The 14,856-nt window shown below is 42.6% G+C and overlaps 1 protein-coding gene across 10 annotated transcripts in view; it reads left to right on the top strand.

Moving 5' to 3' along the window:
- The window catches only part of ERC2 (ELKS/RAB6-interacting/CAST family member 2), a 518,559-nt gene that overhangs the window by 77,538 nt on the left and 426,165 nt on the right, over window positions 1–14,856 (top strand). The gene's annotated exons all lie outside the window — the stretch shown is intronic.

Here is a 14,856-nt window from a genome sequence, read left to right as displayed (position 1 = left end):
CATCTTAGCAGTGCAAATTGCTTTAACTTGGCTCAAAATCTGCAGCATCAAAATCCCCATGTTTGGATGGCATCCTTGTCTTGAGCTGCCAGATGGCAAAGTTGCCCACCTATTACTTTCTCACATACATCAATGCCATTGGCAAGCTCCACGACGCTGATCCTTCTGCCAGGAAAAATGACTGTCTGTCAACAGCAGATATTGTTCAGGGATCAGAGAGAGGTTGGAGGTAAGGATAGGACTTAGAATTGCCCAGGACAGGGTGGGAGGCAGTAGAGAAAGGGACATTTTTATTTTGAAAAGTGTTTCCTCCTTTTGGAAATGCACAAAAGTTGAAGTTGCTGGAAAATACCAGGGCTTCTTCTAGAGCTGCTCATACCAGTGAAAATTGTAACATAAAGCTCTTTAAGGAGAGGGGTTTATATAATTGCCATTCTTAAATTCTTTTGTATTCATTATTATTTTAAAAAATATTTGTATTCTGATTTTTCAGCCATAATGGTTTTTGAAGTAGTTCACAATAATAAAAGTAGATCTATAGGCAGATGATATTGATGTCTTTTTAAAACCCTCTGCCTTTCGGAATGCCAGGCATTGTCAAAAGCATCCAGCAAACCTGGTCTGATGTCCACCTGTCATGGCTCCTTGCTGTGTTCCCCTTAAAGGTGGCAGCTGCAAATGGAAGATGCAGGAGATGTTTCTCAGATTGCCCTCCCCTCAGATTCCCCTCCCCCTTAGGTGATTCTGCTGCTGTTATTGCTCTGCATATTTCTGGAGAATAAATTATCAAATTAATATAATGACAGAACTCTCCCTACTTTGATGTATATTAGCATTCAATTCCTGGTCTAATTAGACACAATGTCCATTTAGAATATTTTACTTTGGTGCGGTTGAGGAAGAATTCAGCTTGTATCTATTTGAAGATTATTGGTTGCTTTCTGGACTGAATATTAAATGTAAGTTGCTCCGATGCTGATTAGAATGCATTCAACGTGTCCTGCGCCGCATTATATAGTCAAAAAGACAGATATAAACCTCTGTCAGAAGGAAATTGCAGTCTGAGTAAATGGTTTTTGAATAATTACAGTAAATGGGTATTAATTGCAGAAAATCTTATTTGGTAGGAATAAATTTTAATCTTATAGAGCTGGCTCTGTATGACTAGAGTTTACAGTGGGTAAGACTGGTCCCCATTCCATGAGAAGATGTTAAAGGTGGACCAAGGATGTCTCTAATCCCTTCGCTATAAAAATCTCAATCTGTTTCCTTACTACCAAAACTACTTTCTCCTACTCCCCAAGATTCAGTTTCTGTTCATATTCATTGTGTCTCCATCCCAATAACATAGAACACAGTCACTTGCTTTTGTATTGAAGGACGGGACTGGAGACCAATGGTGGTATCTTGTGAACTGCCCTGAGACCTGCGGGCATAGGGCGGTAGACAAATTTAATAAATAATAAATTATTAATAATAATATTCCCTAATGCCATTCACAGTGGGCTCGTAGGGCCCTTTCTCTCCCCATGTGTTATCTGACCTGCTAAGACTGTGGTCCTCTAGGATGACAACAAACGATGCCAGTTAGTTTATCTTCATTGTGTCTTCTGTGCACTTGGCTACTGTTACCTTGTTGTTGGCATCCATCTGTCTTGAGACAGTGGAGTGCACCTCCAAGGGTGAAGTCAAACTGCTGCACTGCAGCACCGAAGTGCCTTCCCTGGGCTCAAGCCTGGGCAGTGTGTATGGAGATCATGGGCTGTGCAGATGTCAAGACCTGCCTCTCGGCCTCAGTGATGTGGACCAAAGAGAAGCAGAGCAATATGTTTGGCACCAGCTTGGCTGCAGGAGGCATACAAGGCACCATCTACCTTAGGGACTCGACTCCGGATTTGTGTAGGGTTTACTCCTTAGTCTTTTCTTCTCCTGAAGATATCCCAAAAGGCAGGGAAGGTTTAGGACCAGAGTTTTCCTTCTCCTAGATGGACTACCTTCCCAGGTTGATGAGCCCCAACTGCCCCTCACTTCCCTCTGCCCTCAAGATGGCAGAAACTGCCTTCTTGATCATTGGGCCCACCTTTGGTCACATCCGCTCAATCTGCCAGAGCTGGTTTTCACATGCAAGGAAAGTCTCTAACTTCCCAAGGATTTGAGATATACTGGCTACCCTCACCTGGTTTAGCCGGCCAGTCAAAGCTGTTTCCCAGGGTGTCCCCACTGTCACATGCTGACGGCTGGCGTACAGCTTCTGGGTCATGTGGCCAGCATGACTATGCCGCTTCTGGCAAACCAGAGCAGTACACGGAAGTGCTGTTTACCTTCCCGCGGGAGCGGTATCTATTTATCTACTTGCACTTTGACGTGCTTTCGAACTGCTAGGTTGGCAGGAGCAGGGACCGAGCAACAGGAGCTCACCCCGTCGCGGGGATTCGAACCGCTGACCTTCTGATTGGCAAGTCCTAGGCTCTGTGGTTTAACCCACAGCGCCACCCGCATCCCTGGGATTATTGTATGTCAGACAAATAATAGCTCTGCTGCTGCTCTCTTCTTCCTCAGCTTTGACATGAAGACCTGGTACTTTGGGGCAGTTGCTGGGGCCCCAATGCTCTGGCAAAGTTCTCTACCCTTGCCCTAACACTGTTTGCTAGTTTTTAAAGTACCATAGAAATCTTTTTTCATTTTCTTTTTCTACTACAACGAACAACCTCTCTGGAATGCATTAAGTATCTTCTTTATTAAAAGCATCACCTAAAGTTTATTTGACTATATTTAAACAATGGTTATTCCCTTTTTGCTAAGTTTTAAAATATTGGCAGCTTTATTTTCAAAGCCTTTCCTAATGATCCCTATCATGGCATTTGTCTTTTTCTTCCCCTCTCTTTATTATTATTAAACAAAATAAACCAAAGATAAAGAGCATAAAGCAATACTGTTACAGCAGGTTGAAAGCAGCGTAAGGTTCGACATTATCATTTTGTTCCAAAACCTTACAAAAAATACCCATTTTCCTCAAGTCTATATGTATTCTTCTTTAATAAGTTAGCTTGATCATAGTTACCATAGGACCATATAATGGTTATTCCATTTTAATCCTGGGATTGTACTGAATCAGAATGGCTAGACATCTCCAAATCTGCTCAGGGAAGGTGAGTACACCTGCCTTCTGGTCAGAAGCAAGACATCCAGAACCACACAGCTATTTATCCTGGATTTGCATTTACAGTGCAGTTTTTTTAGTAGATAAGAAGCAGCAGGAGTCCTTTCTGACTAGCAGGAGATACTTCTACTGTTTCTTACATTCTCCCTATTACACACAAATGAGTAATTGCCCAACCTCTTGGCGGGTGGGCTTGGGTGATGGGAATTGGTAGTGACCACAAATAATTACTGGATAGTCAGTGAAGCCAACATTTATGGATCCCTGAGAATAGCAAATTTGAGATATTAAAAATATCTGACTGATTATGGGCTGTGATGATGTGCACCAACATTCAGAAAGTATTGAGCAAAAAAGGACCTCTGGGCTGCAGTAACTTAAAAGAATCTGTGACCTGCTTTTCCGGAACTGCTGTTCTTTCACACTCTCTGAACTGAAATGGGAAGCAGAGAGTGAAAAGCACCTGTAAAAGTCAATCTGTAACGTTTTCTTCATTACTGGCAAGGGAATTCAGAGCACACTGACTCTGCCTTTAAGAAAACGCTCTACATCGCTCCAGGAAATTTTGGCAGTTTCACAAATAATTTATAAACCTAGTTTCTGTACATACGTTCCAGTACTGAAAATGACTTGTGCCAGCTTACAGTGAAGGCTGGGGATTTATAATTAAAGCAAAAACAAAAGCAAAACCCTGAGCTTTCAGTCCTGTCAAATGCCATTATTAACGTTAAAATCTGCTTTGTCTCATGCATTGGACAATGCATGTTTCTGTTGCGAGATGATACAGATGAAAGTCTCCTGACCTGAAGGCAGAGGAAGAATTAAATAATCCTTCAGCTCTGCTTTTATTATTTCCCCCTGTGCAGGATATATCCTATCTTTTTTGTGCCAGTTATGCAGATAGGAAGCTTGGTGGGTTTTAAAAATATATATCGCTCTTAGTCCAGTGTTGATACTAGCAGCTCTTCACACCAGCTGGTAGAGTGAGTATGAGCAGGATGGCACGGCTGGTGGCCTCATGCCAACAGCATGACCTAAACATAGCCTTTCTGCTGGTAAAGAGCCGTGGAGTCTGCTACTATACTTACACAGCCTCCTCCTGTGGCACACTTGTGTGATGGAAGAGCAGTTATTAGATGGCAGGCAGCAGTGGAATGCAGGGATGTGAGGAGCTGGAGAAAGGATTGGGTCTCCTCTTGAATGGCATTCTGTGTTTATGGGCTTATAGGAGCTACAGCAGAAGCTGAATCAGAGAAGAGCCTAGGAGTACATTTGTCTAGCATGTGCCGAATACCTACAATGGCATGGATGCATGCGTATATAGAAGCAAACAACTGCTTGTGCTTCTATAGCTGCCACCAACAGAGAGGAAATTAGAATTATGATTGCTTTCCCTTAAAGTGTTACCTGGACATTTTGAAAACATGCGTGGGGACCATGCAGCAATAAATAAGGCATTTTAAATCATATTTAGGCAACAGAAAACTGAAGGATGTGCTCATATATCTGGCTTTCTGCAGTCAATGGAACTCTACGGTGCTTGATTTTGGCTGAAGTATCCCATCATTTCAAATATCACAGATTAGATATGAACACCGTTCTTTTCTCTCTCCTTGATATGTATATAATCCCTTTCCTAACTGCTGAAAAAGCATGACATATCTCAGGAATTCTTACATCAACCATGTATACTTAGTCCCACATTACAACTGATTGCATTTTGACTATGCAGTGATGAAGGTGCAAAATACCCCCAAGTTAAAATCAAAATCAAAACACAAGCATCTCAACCATCTGCAGGTTTTTAAAAAGTGCAAAAAAAAAAAATCCATAGTGACCCTTTAATAAAGAACTGTTGAGTCTTTGTTCACTTTTACAAGAACCCTGAGAGGTAGACTGCTGTCATTCCTGTTTTATGGATAAAGAACAGGAAACTGGTTTACGACAGCATGCATCTTGAATGGAGGAATTTCAAAAGAAAGCAAAAAAATTGATAGCACTTTATCAGCTGGACAAAACACACATTTATATGTGTGAGGAGAAAGCTTGCTACTGGGAATTTTATTTATTATTTATTAAATTTATATACTGCCCTCGACAGTGACATCCGGTCCGTGAACTAGTGGGGCTAGTCTAGTCCCCTAAATGTTCCCCTAGTGCCACCTTACCAAAGCCCAGGAAGCTTCTGTCCGGCTTAGACCAACTCTACCCTGCCCACCTTCCCAGATCTCCATGATGCAGGCCCGATCAGCCTCTTTATCCACAATCAGGTTTTTTTTGGGGTGGTAGTGGTGGTCCTTAGCCTGACCAAGCTGGCGTTCAGCTTCAGCACCTGCGGGAAATAATCTAAGAACAGTAAAGCTAAGAATAGGTCTTTTATTACAATCCCATGTGCACAAAACTGGCACCGAGCTCATGGGACTAAGTAAACGTGCACAGGATTGCTGTGTTCGCGTGCTATTTTTTAAATCTTATCTTCATGTATCAGAAATCGAAGCAAAAGTTTGCTAGCATAATTGCTAATGCTTGACAATAGGGGCACAAGACTGTACGAACCTGAAGTCTGCTGACTTGTACTGGGATCGCACCATCTGTATCACCGGAGAATCCCAGCATATGTTTCAATTGGTCTTTTTGCTCAGTTCATCCTTATTTGTAGAGCATGTATTTGTTGCCATCTTCAGGCCAAATGAGAGGCTTGCATCCCTGCTTTATTCCATGTATCCGTTATTCAGCCCTCAACAATTAGGTATCGACAGTGAATCTGACTGCGAAAAACTACAGTGTTATATGGTGGTGTGGAGTTTCAGCCTCTGCTTCATGGATTTTTCAAAATCTGAGATGCTTTCTTTCTAACGATCGGCTCTCCCTAGTCATCTAGTCTGTTTTATTATCTCAGGATGAAACAGCCTTTCCAGACGGTCATTTTCTCGGTTGGAGTGTCGTAAAAGGTGTTGTGATCAGAGCTTCTGTCTTTTTTTTCTTTTTTAAAATAAATAATAAAAAATCTTTCTTTTACCGTCTCTGACAGAGCATAGTGACAGATACCCTTTTTACAGGATTTGAGCAAAAATTAATTATATATCGCAATTACTTAAGTTCTTTTACTGCAGCTGCCAACTGGTTGCTTTGTTTCTGTATACTATTATAGTTTTTAAAGCTGGGATATCTGTTCTCACTCCTCTCCAGCCTGCCTACAGGTGATCCTGTCACTAAAAACTTTTCAGCAACCATCTTAAGTATGATGATTAAAAGTAATCTCACGGATTATTTCCAACTAAATGTGGTTAGGAAGGACTGGGTTTTTAAGTTTCTCTTTTTGTGTTATATTTCCCACTCTGGAGATTGTGTCAGAAACAAAATTACAGTTGCAATACGGTTTTTATTTTTGTGATTGTGCCAAAAAGTATTACTTCGTAAGGGGGAAAAAAGGAGAAGGATAGAACCCCTGGACAATTAAGTGCAGTCAAAGGTGACAATGGGGTGTGGCGCTCATCTTGCTTTCAGGCCGAGGGAACAGGCGTTTGTCCACAGACAGATTTCTGGGTCACGTGGCCAACATGACTAAACCGCTACCGGTGCACAGAGGACTGTGACAAGTGCCGGAGTGCACGGAAACGCCGTTTACCTTTCCACCACAACGGCACCGATTTATCTACATGTGTTGGCATGCTTTCGAACTGCTAGGTTGGCAGAAGCTGGGACAGAGCAACAGGAGCTTACCTTGTCATGCAGATTCAAACCGCCAGTCTTCTGATCACCAAGCCCAAGAGGCTCAGTGGTTTAGACCAGTGTTTTTCACCTTTTTTGGGCAAAGGCACACTTGTTTCATGAAAAAAATCACGAGGCACACCACCATTAGAAAATGTTAAAAAAATTAACTCTGTGCTTATTTTGACTATATATAAAGTAATTCTCTTGAATAGGAATCAAATAAACACAAAGAAAGTATTTTATAATTACTTTATTATGAAATAGTAAGTAAACAGAAATATGAAAAATTATAAAATACTTTATTTTAAAATCTTTCGAATTTTTCAATTTTCCCCACGGCACACCAGGCAACATCTCGCGGCACACTAGTGTGCCGCGGAACAGTGGTTGAAAAACACTGGTTTAGACCACAGTGCCACCCGCGTCCTTTATTACTTTGTATGATGCTTTGAAAAGAAGAACCCACATAGCTGGTTAAATATTTGACCAGGGAAGAGGAGCATTCTGAGAAGCAGGAAATACAGTGCTGTATTAGGCACTATGGCGATCACACAGGTCCTGGGACGTTTGACGGTCTATTGATCCCTGTGCCACTACTGTGATTGCCTCTTCGCTGCCACCAACCCGTTTCTCTCAGGTACACACGGAGTCTAGTCAGTTGTTAACATTAACAAATAATCAAGTTTATTTTATAGGCATAAACAAGCTTATGGTTTCAGTTAATTTTTCTTGTCAGTTTCTTAATCTTAGTTACTTTACTGACCTATTCGTTCCTAACAACTTCAAACTGATTATCCCAACTATCTGACTCCACCTAACAGTTCCTCTTACTCTCTCACAACACAACTCGACCACCCCACAGACTTATCCTCCCTCTTCCTTCTCCAACTCCCAACTCTCAACTAACTTCCAAACAACACCCACTCTTACTCTAACTCCTCCTATCAGTTTCCACTGGCCAATCACATCACACTCATTTAACCCCTTTCTTATGACCCACCTAGGAGGCAAACACCACAGGCACCATATTCTTTATTAAAATAATGGGGTAGCTAATGTATTGCTCTCCATGTGGCGGTGACTGTGCTGATTGGGGCTGATGGGAGTTGTGCTCAGAAACATCTGGAGGGCCCAGTGTGGGCTATCCCTGTTCTAACATGTCACACCAGGATGGTGGCCTGATTCTGCAGCACGAGGTTCCATATTGCAGGTCAATGCAATTTAAAAGCAGTGGTTCCTCACTTCATTATATGACTGTCAGGTACTGAATGATGTCAGATTTTCTCATACAAAATCCTGTTGATTAGCAACTGCTAATATAGCTGAATATTGTTATGCGGTTCCCCACTCTTAATTGTTAGGCTAAGCAGGCCATATACTTTGGTTTTCTCCCTTCCCCCTCCCCCATTACAGTAAGGTGCCTATATGTGGCCAGTGTCCTTTAGAACAGTAGAATTGTTTTGCATTTTGTATACTATATATACCACTCAGGCTACTACTAACACACTTTCCTTTTTCTGAGCCCCCCTTAAGTTCCATTGCAGAAAATGTTTTTTATTTAGAGGCTACATGAATGTAGAATTTCCGAGGTCCATCCCTGCAGAATCAATAACACAAAATGAAAAATCCATACAGCTCTTCCCTATCATACACTACACTGAATATAGGGTAGCACTCCTGTTTCTGGATGGCTGCAGAGGAATTTTTGGCAAGCACAAGTTGGCCTACCCCATAAGAAAATGTTGAGAGAAGCTGAAACAACAACAGAAACCTCTCTTCTAAGGATCTGTTAAACACATAGGAGCCCTGTTGTGTCTGAAAAATCTTAGTTTCTGAACAGATAACATAGTCTGCGTCCCATGACAACATAGAAAAGACAGCAATACAATGCATTGACAACGCCATCATTCTCCGTTAACTGTGGAATAAATGAATGGTGGCAATTCCGGAAAATAGCTGCTGCAGAAGCCTCTTTAGTCAGACAGGAAAGCACACATTATTAACAACAAAAAAGTGACCCTTGTCACCAGGTTCCTGGAGAGATAGCTCCTCCTTCACAGTAGCAGACCTGTGTAGCAGACCAGAGGGCACTGCTGTTGCTTCTGATTTTCCCCGTTCCCTGAGAATGATATAAATACACGAAGTTCTGTTTATTCCATATGAAAGTATTTTCTGACTTGGATCCAAAGGTGTGTTGTGTGAATCGGCAAGGCAACTGTGCCAAATCTTGCCAGTTTTTTGATCCCATCACATGAGCAGAGTCTACACATGCTTCTCTGAATCCAAACAGGGTTTTTGTTTTTTGCTTTAAAAAAGTAACTAGTTTGATTCAAATTACTATGTAAATAATAGGAATAATCCCAAGGAGTGTGTTATGTTTTGCTTTTTATCAGGCAAGGAAAAGCTAGGGAGAATGTAATGTAAATTCATGTCCTTTAATGTTCATTAGTAAACCTCTCCTGGGGTTTACTCCCACCCCCAAACCACCCTTGCTTGCTATTTAAAGGGGTTTGAATGCATCTAAGCTTTCTTAATGTTCTGTTCAAGGTCTAACTGCTGCTGGGATAATAAATAAATAAATGCCAGGGATTCCGTTCAGGGACTTCAGAATAGCTTCTTGCAGTGAACTCTGCAATTCAGATTCAGAGAGCTTTTTGTAGACAAGAGACAGTTGGGAATCCAAACTCAAATGGGAATGCTGAGGCTGGCTTTCTGTTATTCTGAAGACACGTGAGGGAATTGTGGGAACTTGGGCTTTTTGGAATCCAAACAGAATGGCTCTTTGGAGAAAGGATATTGGTTTATTCAGTATGCACAACTAGAGAATTGGTGATGCAGTGAAAAATGTGAGTAACTCTGTTTTTGAAGGAACAGCTTCAGATTTGTTTTATTTAGTAAAATGGTCAGGTAAACAGTTTAGGATCTTTGATCTTAACTTTTCTAATTAGCACATTATGCGTCTTTAATTTATTTAAATTATATCTATCTCTAGGATGTTTATATTCCAGCATATATTCCAATCTATCTGTGCGTCTGCCTGCAGATGTAGATATACTGCTTCATCGGACCTGTGTACAAACTAAATTACCTTCTGGTTTCACGTCACATATTTAGGACTATGTAGTACGTAGAGGTGCAAATCAGTCCGTGAACACATTGGGAAGTAAGTGGAATTGGAGTGGAATTTACTCCTGAGTAGGTATGATTACAACCGCAGCCTTGGGGCTGGGGAATTGTCCCATAGGATAAAATGACTGTTTAATTCTATGTGTGTCGACCCAGAAGTAGGTTTCACTGCATTCAGCTTATTCTCAGGAAAAGGTATATAGAATTTCACACTAAATGGTGTAAGAGTGTGAAAATATGCATATTTACTTAGGAGTTTGTTCCACTGAACTCCATTGGGCATACATTTGAGTATATATAAATAAATCAGTTTATGTGTACTAATTTCATTGCATCAAAATCTCTGAAAGTGATTGAAATCTAGGTGATATTTTAAGTCAGATAATTCATAGAAACCCAACATTGTTGTGAGGAGCACCGGAAATAGCTTGTGCGCATGTGCACGGGCCTCCTCCGACCTGGTTGTGCACCGGAAATAACGCTTGCACATGCACACAAACTATTTCCGGTGCTCCTCCAACCCGGAAGTGGGCAGCCACGCAGGGCAGCGCCGGTAAGAGTGGGCGATAGCAGCGGGTGGCGGGGGTCGCCGTGGGCCAGATAAATGAGTCCCTCGGGCCTTTGGAGACCTCTGGCATACACCCTTTAAATGTTTTCATAGCAGTGAATGGCTACCACTAATCCCTGTGAGAAGAAGTAAGGCACTTCCTTTGAGGACTACACTGCAAATCTGTCATCCACCTGTGGTTTTTTGTGATGAAACCTTTACTGACAGGAAGTGCAAAGTATCTCTCTGTGCAGATGGGCCCCTTCCCCCTTTGGAAATTTGCTTCATGTAAAAATCGTCCAAATTTTGCCTTTTGGAATTCAGCATTTTGAAAAGTGCATGAGCTTGCTCTCATGAGCACTAGGCCCATTTTTGAAGTTGTCAACTTTGGTCCAGGTTTCTAGGTGTTGAATCTCTTGAGAGACCTGCCTTGAATATAGTTTACTTACATGTAAATTCACATTCATGAGCGAGATTTCACCTGATGCTGGCACTGCTTCTCTGCTGAAAGTGGTAGCGGGGCAGGAAGGCATTTGCCATTTTGCCTCAAGCAGCAAAATGGGATGCAACGCCAATGCCCTTAACCATGGTTTCAGATTTGGACCCGACGATAAACCATGGTTAAGAAGCAAAAGTGTCTAATCTCCTTGCAGCTGCGCTTGAGCCTAAGGCAGGGGTTTGCAACCTTTAAGACAAAAAGAGCCACTTGGACCCGTTTCCAAAGAAAAAAAAACTGGGAGCCACAAAACTCATCATTATAAAAATAACTTTTTTGTCACTTTTTTATTATTTCTTTGTTTGACCCCTCAAAATTACTCCTCCTCATAGAAATAAACGTTAAATTAACAAGTTACCTTTTTTGTGTGTGTGTTCTTCACTCCCCTTCAAAACAGTGACCAGCGTACATGCTCCCTTTCAATGCAGTGACCAGCATACATGCCCCTTACAATGTAGTGGGCAGGCGGGCGGGAAGGTGACGTCGGGACGGTGCGTGACTGACGCACGCACCGCCCCCATGCGACGTCACAGCCAATACAGCGCCCGCCACAGTGGGGAGTGTCAGGGCGCACAATGCGCCTCCTCCCCTCGCTAGTATCCGCCCCAGAGCTGCGGCAAAGGTGTAAAAGAGCCACATGTGGCTCCGGAGCCGCGGGTTGCAGACCCCTGGCCTAAGGCATATCCCTAAATCATAATGAAGCATTAAAACCCAACCAGATCGGCATGTAAGGGGCATGTTAGAAATTCACCCGACTGTCCCTATTTTCATTGCTGAAATGTTGGAGTTGTAAATAAATATGACTGACGGTTAATCACTTGGTAGCATAGAAGCAGTCTCATCTGCCTCTGCATGAAAGCTAAATCAAGTGCATTAGCTGCCATGTTTGAATTAAAGCTGACGTCCACTTTCTCTGGAGTGCCTTTAGCTGCAATTTCACCCTCTTCTGAACTCAGAAAAGGTTTGCCTATTTCTGCCCATTATTTTTCAGTTGTTTCTTTCTTGCTTGGTAGGCCATATTTTGAGCTTTGGTACATCGTGTTGTGTTAATCTAATAGACCAAAATGGCTATGAACTACCTATATGTCACAGGATGCTGCCAGACGGGCAGCTCCTAGAATTGCTCATTTGTTGCTGTTCCATTGTGAGCTGCGAGAGGAATTGCAGTTGACTTTCCACACTTCATGAGACGCAGCCTTTCATTTAAGGTGTGCATCTCAGCCCCACAGTGTTCCAGCCCCACAGTGGGTGTGAGATAGTTGTGTGGTCAGTATTTTCCCCTTGAGCTCCTGGGGTGTTGCACCCAGGGGTGGGGTGCGCAGCCCATAGGGGTGGGACACAGCTCAGGGCCTCCGAGGAGTCTGCCTGCCTCCTCCCACTCAGCCATGCTACAGCTGGGGGGAGGCAGTGGGCGGATGCGGAGCCTGCGCACGCCCAAGCCTCCACATGCTGCAGGCCCCACAGTGAGTGTCGCCCGGCATTTTGTCATTCCCCTCAGTGGTGACACCCGGGGCGAACCACACCTACCGCACCCCCTTGCTCCACCCCAGCCATCAGCCCCTGCCAGCACAACCAGGGTGCAGAGATGGTGGGATTTGTAATCCAGTATTTGGAGGGGTGCAGGTACCTGATCTTTGATCTAGGAAGATGCATTTATTGAAGTAATTGGGTTTAAGCAGATAAACTTGTTGAAGAATGGGAAATGGGAATAGTTATTTAAAAATATGTTATATAGCATTTGGCCTAGGTATGTAAAGGGGATATAAGGAACTTTGCCTTATCTAGAGCCATACCAGGAGCCTCCCTTCCTTGCTCTGGAGGCTGGAGAAGGACAGTGTGGTGATTTGCCCTGAGTTTTCCAAAGCTGTTGAAGGGGGTGGGGGGAGCTGCTGGCTTACAGCAGCACTGGGTTGTGGCGGAGCCTGCAAAGTAATGATAGGCTCCCTGCTTTCCAAGCTTTTCTATGGCAAAAAAATAATATAAATCCTGATTTGCATTTCTTCTGTGTCTGGATAAAGGCTCTGCAAGTTTCTCCACACTCTTGCAGTGTTACATTAGGTCGCCTCCCCCTGACCCTATCTAAGCTGTAGGCAGTTCAGGGTGTCTCTCTTAATTACTGTTTCCCTTGTACACTGTAAGGTTATTGTGCTTTTTTTGAGGATGAAACATAGCCTTTCCCCTCCAAACAGATATGGTGATAGGGCTCAGCCCCTCACAAATCACTGCGCGAGTCAGAACCCCCTGAGCAAGATCAAAGAGGAGCACCAAGGACCATCCCCATCTGTGGAGAGGGCCATCCCCATCTCTTCTGGATTTTCTGAGACACGATAAAAAAAATATATCGAAGACTCTTATTCAGTGACAATGTTATGTAGATGTCCTATAAAGAAGTGAGTGAATGATGGGTGGCAGTTCCACACTAAATGGAAGCAGTGGAAGCAGACCACACTCAAACATGCCTTCTGTTTTTGACTGCTTTCTTCATATTATACTTCATAGAAAGTAGGTTCTGAAGGGAGTAGAGATGACCATAGATACAGATGAACCGGGAGGGGAAGAGAGGTTTTATAGTCCCTGTTTGCTCTGCCTCCAGCCACCACATATTTGAAGTCTTGTGAATGCACAGGAGCTTACAGGTCCATATCCTGGTCTGTACTGTGAACAATATATTTCCTAGGCACCTTTCAAACATTTTAATTGACACAGCTGTGTGAGCGTATGTCGGTGGGTGGGTGGAGCCTGTGTATATGTCAAGTTCCAGGTGCAGTGCTAGGGGGTTAGGACAGTGACTTAACACCCAGCAGCAATAAAAGAATAGTTAAGAGCAGTGGTTCCCAGTTAGCTAAGTACTACAGGCCCCTATTTTTCAAAAGCCAAGCTATGGACCCCCTACGTTTTAAAATTTTGATATTTCTATGGTAGTTATTGTTATGTGGATAGTGCCACGGACCCCCTAGTCTTTAACCCATTATGCGGATCCCCCTGGGCTCCACAGACCACTAATTGGGAACCACTGGTTAAGAGCATGCTATATGGGGAAAAACCCTACTATTGATGACTAAAAGGAAGTGAAATATAAATGGATGCTTTATAAAACGTTGCTTAATGGTCAAAAATAAGACATGGTAGAGCACCCCCCAGGATGCAGGTGGGTGACAATATTGAAATTTCCCTGTATGCCAGAGAAAAGGCTAAGCTGGAATTCTTTCTTTTGACTTTTAGCTGTCTGTGTGAACAGAAAATATTGAGGAACACTCAGTCACCACATGTATTTCGAGGTGGTACAGTCCCAAGAGGATGTACCATCTTGTAATTCTTTTTTGAGGACTTATTGTATACAATTTATGAACCGTGGTTTGGATCCAAAGATGCGTTTCTAGGTACAGATGTTTACAGATAGAAGGGCTTTTCTGCATCTTGTACTAGAATGATGCATGAAAAGGTGAAATTAAATTCATACATGTCATTACCCTTGCACAATCTCTTACTTAACAAGAACTGCTAATACAAGTTGACCAGGGTTTGAACTTTTCAATTAACACTTGCCTGGACATTTGCTGGACAGTGCTAGAAGGTAATTTTTTGTTTCATTTGGTCATGTTTTTGGATCCAGACCAAGTTCTTCTTGTCTTACCTCTAAGAGTATAGTTTCGACTGCTTGAAATATGTGTGTATGTGTATGTCTCCGTGTGTGTGCAAATACTGTAAAATTGTGACTGTCTTGTATAAAGTGTTGTTTTCTTTTCTGTTCATTGTACTTTATGTTAAATTTAGTCTTTTCTGTTGAATCTCCTTTGCTTGCACCTAAACTTT

This window comes from Podarcis melisellensis, assembly GCF_964234715.1.
Source record: "Podarcis melisellensis genome assembly, chromosome: 2".
Taxonomy (NCBI): Eukaryota; Metazoa; Chordata; class Lepidosauria; order Squamata; family Lacertidae; genus Podarcis; species Podarcis melisellensis.
This window is presented reverse-complemented; position numbering and strand designations above follow the sequence as displayed.